General features: G+C 54.2%; 1 protein-coding gene across 1 annotated transcript in view; it reads right to left on the bottom strand.

Moving 5' to 3' along the window:
* ZC3H7B (zinc finger CCCH-type containing 7B) overlaps positions 1 to 5,463 on the bottom strand; it is a 56,944-nt gene extending 51,481 nt beyond the window's left edge. The window contains exon 1 of the mRNA XM_007453976.1: positions 5,253 to 5,463. The gene's annotated coding sequence lies outside the window, so the exon portion shown is untranslated. The remainder of the gene's footprint in view (positions 1 to 5,252) is intronic.
* Positions 5,464 to 6,000: the final 537 nt, after the last annotated feature.

Here is a 6,000-nt window from a genome sequence, read left to right on the forward strand (position 1 = left end):
AGGCCTGGATCAAGGTGAGCAGTGGAGAAGATTCAGGAACGCTCTGGACGCTATTAAACGTTCACGGCAATCACAACCATGCCCTCATACCGGGTGGTCTTCATAGCTTTCAAAGTTCCTTCATTTAAGTTTCAGAGCAAACCTGAGGCAGACGGGACTGAATCAGCAAGGCCATTTTTCAGAACAGGAGACTGCGGCCAAGAATGATGGGATGATGGTGCCCCAGCTCATGCAGCAAGTGTGTGCTGGGACTGAACAAAAGGCAGGACTTTGGACTCCCTGCCCTGTGTTCCTCTGCCTGCAAAGGGATAGGGTATGACATGGAATGCTCCAGAGAACAAGAGCTTAGATGAGCCTCTGAAAAGCCCAGATGGGTCAGAGCCTCGACCTTGCCCGCAGCCCTCAAGGAAGTGCTCGATGGATTCTCACTGGCTGACCCCTGCTCTCAGTGTCAGGGAATCTGACACCCGGTTCCCTCTCTGAGTCATGGTGTGGACAAGACAGGAAGAACTGGGGGGTGGATGGCCCCTCGGGTTTCTTCTGAAAAACAGAGACCTCTTTCACCTTGAAAGATTATCATGAGGATTAATGAGAGACTGTGGGCAAAAGCACGATACAAATGTTAGATCATTAGGGTTTCCAGACAGATAAGAAAAGAGCTCCATGGAGACTGAAATAGCTTGACAGCATCTCTCCTGCAGGACGGCTAAGACCTCAGACTCGGGAGTCCAGCAGGCCTGGCTCCCTCTGACCCCCTGCTCTACCTCAGCTGTATGATCTTGGAACCTCAGTTTCCCCATCTGCAAAATGGGGCTGTTAATAGTTGTTCCTGCCTCAAAGAGTCATTAAGCGGATTCAGTAAGAGAAAGCGCAGAAAGCACAAGCACAGGGCCGGCACACAGCCACATTCCAGACATGGTGGCTGCTGTCACTACTGCCACTGTCACCATCAAGCCTGGGTCTCAGCCTCTAATTCGGGGCTCGGGAATTGCTGCGGAACTGAAGTCAACTAGAGATGTCTCCTGGATGCAGAAATGCTGCCGCCCCTTCCTTCTGGGCCTCCACAGCCTGATGGGGAAATAGCGCTAACACACCTGCAGAAGCCATCAGGGTGCCTGCAAAGAAACAGACTTACTAGGAGAAATAAATAAGCTGGGAAGGAGCCCCATAGCTGGTGATGACAGAGAAAGGAAAATGAGCCTGTTTTCTATGGGCCATTAAATGTGATGAAAGGAACTGGCTTCTGTGGCGACTCCTGGGAGCTGACACATAGCAGTCACTTCATCAACCCCAGCTGAGGCTCCAGTTGAGGCTGCAGCCAGACTTCCTCAGAGGATACCTCCACCTTCTGCTGTCTCACCTCATCACCACCAGCCCCGTCAGCCTCCTGCCTCCCTCTCTCCCAGCCTTACCTAGTCCTCCACTGGGCCAGCTCAAGAGCCAAACTGCCCGGGTTTGCCCTCCAGCTCTGTCACTTTCACGATGTCACTTAACCTCTCTGTGCCACAGTTTCTTCATCTGTAAAATGGGGACAATTATAGCGCCCATCTATAGGGCTATCATAAAGATTGAATAAGCTCATCTAGGAGAAACCACTCATGACAGCTGGCCACTAGCTAATTGCTGGATTGGTGTTTGTTAAGTTACTAAAAAATTTTAAACCCCTCTAGTTCCTCTCATCTGAGTCTCCTGTCCTGATCCCCGGGCACTTGGGCTCCTCCCAGAGGTTACCACCAAACATCATCAAACCTCAGGGCTCATTTTCGGAAAAGGAAACTTGGGCCTGGAGAACCCAAGGGATCACAGTGGCAGAGCCTGACGTGAACCTGAACTCACACCTGCCACCTGCACCGTGGCTGTACCAGATGATCTGCCTGTTCCTACTTCACACCACCCTGCCTCTGTCCAGCTCAGTGCCTCTCCTTAGAATGCCCTTTCTCTGGCTTTTCTCAACCCATCTTTCTTTTTTTTTTAATTTTTAAAAAAATTTATTGTATTCATTTATTTTTGGCTGTGTTGGGTCTTCATTGCTGCACGCAGGCTTTCTCTAGTTGCGGCGAGCAGGGGCTACTCTTTGTTGTGGTGCACAGGCTTCTCATTGCGGTGGCTTCTCTTATTGCGGAGCACGGGCTCCAGGCGCGTGGGCTTCAGTAGTTGTGGCTCGCGGGCTCTAGAGCGCAGGCTCAGTAGTTGTGGCGCATGGGCTTAGTTGCTCCACGGCACGTGGGATCTTCCCAACCAGGGATTGAACCCGTGTCCCCTGCATTGGCAGGCAGATTCTTAACCACTGCGCCACCAGGGAAGCCCTCAACCCATCTTTCAAATGTTTAAATGGCACTTCTTTGCAGAAGACCTTCCACCCCCCAGGGCCAAAGAAACCTTCCTCTACACTGGGACATAATTCAACTTGACAACAAAATGGCTGAATGCATCCTCCTGGCACCTCCACGGGGGCCTGGGACACAGAGGGTGAATCAGACCCAGTTCCTGTCCTTGGGAAGCTCAGGTTAATCATCCATATCTTTCTCCTTTCCAAGCCACAAGCTCCTCCGCGGCGTCAAGCCAGGCACTGGCAGGCACTAGGCACTGAACTCGGATCTCCACACTCAGGGCTCAGTCTTCCTTCCACCACCATTCTGCCTTCTGCAGTCGGGCTTCCAGAAACCTCCTGAGAGTACCTGCGAGGCCATGGGGCACAGGGCTGGTTCATTAAAACTCCCTGGCCTTGGGGAGCCTGCTGACATTTTAGATTAAGCCCCCACCCCCGGAACATGTGCCAGTTCAAACTGTCTTGGTCTCTGTTCTTGTCTACGTATTTGGGATGGAGGTGGTCCAATTCTGACGCCATGCAGCACACTTAACAGTCACCCAGGACTGGCTTCAAATCCAGCCAGGTGATCTTGGGCCAGCCGCATAAATCATGTGTTCCTCAGTGTGTTCAGCTGTGAGATGGAGATAATAATGCCCACCCCTCAGGGAGCCACTGTAAGAATTAGCCCGAATGTACGTCAGCCTCCCGGAGCGGAAGCAGTTGTGAGCCCAGAATCCCCTACCTCTTCTCCACTCCAGCCAAGCATCCCCATTCTTTCAAGCTCAAGACCCACTTGCTGAAGGAAGCCTTCCTAACTTTTCCAGGTTACCCTGAGAGCTCTCTCTTCTCTCCACTCCCACCGCATTGACCCTCGTATTGACCATTTCTTTGTTCTCTCATTGGTTCACTAGTTAACTTTCTCTTCCCAACCAGCCTCTAAGTGGCAAACTCAACCCAAGCCTGCCCCACAGCATCGCACTGTGCTCACAAGAAGCGCTTGAAAAGTAACTTGCTAAGGTAGCCAGGACTCTGGGAGAAGGTGAAGATTTGGAGGCAGAAAACCAGGTGGGAATCCTAGCTCTGTTATGTGACCTTCCAGGGAGAACCTTCAACTCTCTAAGCCTCAGGTTTCTCACCTGGAAAATGAGGACTGAAAAATGTCGAGCTGATATGGTTGCTATGGAGGACAGATGAGCCAGCATATGTGAAAGCCCTTTTGTTATAAACTAAAAAGTGCTATTTAAGAGATTATTATTTTCAGATTTTCAAATCCAAACCTACTGATACCTCAACTTTCCTATACCTAAGACTCAAGAGCCCAGCTCTTAGCCCCAAATAATCCACCCAAACCCACATTCTTAACTGTTCATCCTAAACAAAAAGCCAACAGCCTAGAATTCACAGCATCCATGGAACCTCGTCCCAGCTCAGGGCTCACAAACTCTCTCTCCTACCTTCAGATCTCAGCCCTCCTGGACACAGGTTTCTCCTTCCCAGCTCAAGGAAGCCCACACCACAAACCTATTCCAACTGTGACTGGCTGGGCATCATTTCTAGCTTGCAGTCCAATTTCCACGGAAAGTGAAAATGGGGAAAGATGACCAAGGTGGATATGGTAGTATGTGGGGGGAGAGGGGGTCTAAGTCTTGGTAGCAGACTTAAAGATTCTGCTGGAATTTTGTGTCCACTAGTTGCTAAATGTACTATAATTATCACATTTGTGTGAAAATCCAAGGATCTGCATTCTGCTGTTTTCATGGGATTGGACGAATTGCAGGCACTGAGGAAAATGCTAAAAAGTTGGAGTTCAAAGTCTTGTACCCAGGAAACAAAAGTCCCAGTAAGCAATCCCAGAGAAATGAAATCCCTGACAAAGCTGATGTGGACACCCCAGTCCCTCGCTCTGGGCCCAGGCCCCTTCTCCAGCCCCTCCATTCCTTCTCCAGCCCCTATTCTTACCCATTAATGCCATGTAGGTATCACACCCATCAGTCTATCAGAGTGAATCCTGATTTTTTTCCCCTGGGAATACTGCTTTGTCTCTGTGAAAGACCCCCAAACCGGGCACCTTATAAATATCCGAGCCAGACAGATTTTAAGAGGAAATCAGGGAAAGGAAGGAGCAGGCCAGGAGGAGTCCCTGAGGCCCCCGGACGGCAGGAGGGGAGTCCGAGGCCGGGGTGGGTGGCTCCCGTGCACTCATCTCCCGGGGGCGCCCCCCAGGCGCTGGAGCTGTCCCCCGCAGCCCCTGTGCGCCCCTGGTAGAACAACGGACCCCTCGCAGGCCTGAGCCCAGGGACTGATCCCGCGACCGGAAATGCACCCCCCAGACCGCGCCCCCCTTTCCTGCCGCCCTCTCCCCCGGGCCGGCCGCAGGCCCCGGATCCCCGGGCTCGCGTGGCCGCCGCAGCCGGCAGGGGCGGACCGTCGGCGGCTGCGGTCCCTCCAACTCCCGGCGCTGCGGGGCCAAGGCGCACACAAAAGGAAGGGGCGCGTTGCCAGCGACGCCCCCGCCAATCGCCTCGAACCCCATCGCGGGAACCGGCAAAGCATCCGCACACCCCAAAGCTTCGGACGCCCAGGAGAGAGCCCCCCACGCAATTAGTTCCAAGACACCCCTCGGGGGGTTGCAGAGGCAGCCAAATCTCCCAGCGGCAGGTGCCCCCGGCCGCACAATAACTTTGAAACTTTGGGGCAGGGCACGGGGGCCGGGAGGGGGAGCCCCAAAAAGAAGGAAAGGGGGGTTGGGGGACTATTTATTTTTGCAAAATGCACTCTCCGCATGTCCCCGCGCAGCTCCGGCCTGGCCAGGGCTTTCCGCACCTCCTCCCAGCCCGGCGCGGCCCCGGGCGCCCCGAGCCCTCCAGAGCCGGCCGCCGGTTCGCGGTCGGGCCCCGGCGTCTGCCCCGCGGGCCTCGGGCCGCGCGCAGCACTCACTCACCTCGGCCGGGCTGCGCTCCCCGCGGGCCTGCGCCGAGCCCGATAAATGGTATGCTATGACTAGAGGTATGATTACGTTATTATTATTAGTAATAATAAGAGTAAATGCTATTTAATTACGGGCGGCAGCATCCTGCTCCCGGCGCCGCCGCCCCGGCAGCTCCGTCCATGTGGCTCCGGAGAGCTTTACTTTCATTTCCAGCCCCCTCGGCCGGCCGCTCGCGGCAGCACCCGCTGGAGGCACCGTCTCCCAGCAGTTCTTCCTCCTCGGGTCCTAGAGCGCGGCTCCCCTAGCCGGGCGCCGGGGGTGGGCGGCGCGGGCTGAGCACCTGGGGGCGGAGGGGGCGGGGAAGTCCCCCTTCCCCTTGGAAAGCTCATGCCTGGAATTCACCATTATCTTCTTTGAAAGTGTCCTTCCCTCTTTGGGCTTTTCTTTTGGCAATTCTGCATTTCTGGGCTGATGCTGTTCTAACTCAGCGCCTCCGCCCTTCCTCATGTGTGTAAAGAGCCCCCGGGGTTTCCAGATGCTTTCAATGAAGGCCCCCCAAAACCCTAGGTGCCTTGTGCCCTTTTCAAGGATGAGGACCAAAGGCTCAGAGAGGAATCAGGACCTCCCTCGACTGTTGTTGTATGTATGGGATCTTTCCCGAAAGGATTTGAGGCTGCTTAGAAGACCCAGAAGGTAAGGGGAGATCACCAAAGGAGAAACCGACTGTCAGCATCCCTGGCACTGACACAGAGCTGGCCAG

The sequence above is a fragment of the Lipotes vexillifer genome, unplaced genomic scaffold, assembly GCF_000442215.2.
Source record: "Lipotes vexillifer unplaced genomic scaffold, Lipotes_vexillifer_v1.1 scaffold382, whole genome shotgun sequence".
Classification (NCBI taxonomy): Eukaryota; Metazoa; Chordata; class Mammalia; order Artiodactyla; family Lipotidae; genus Lipotes; species Lipotes vexillifer.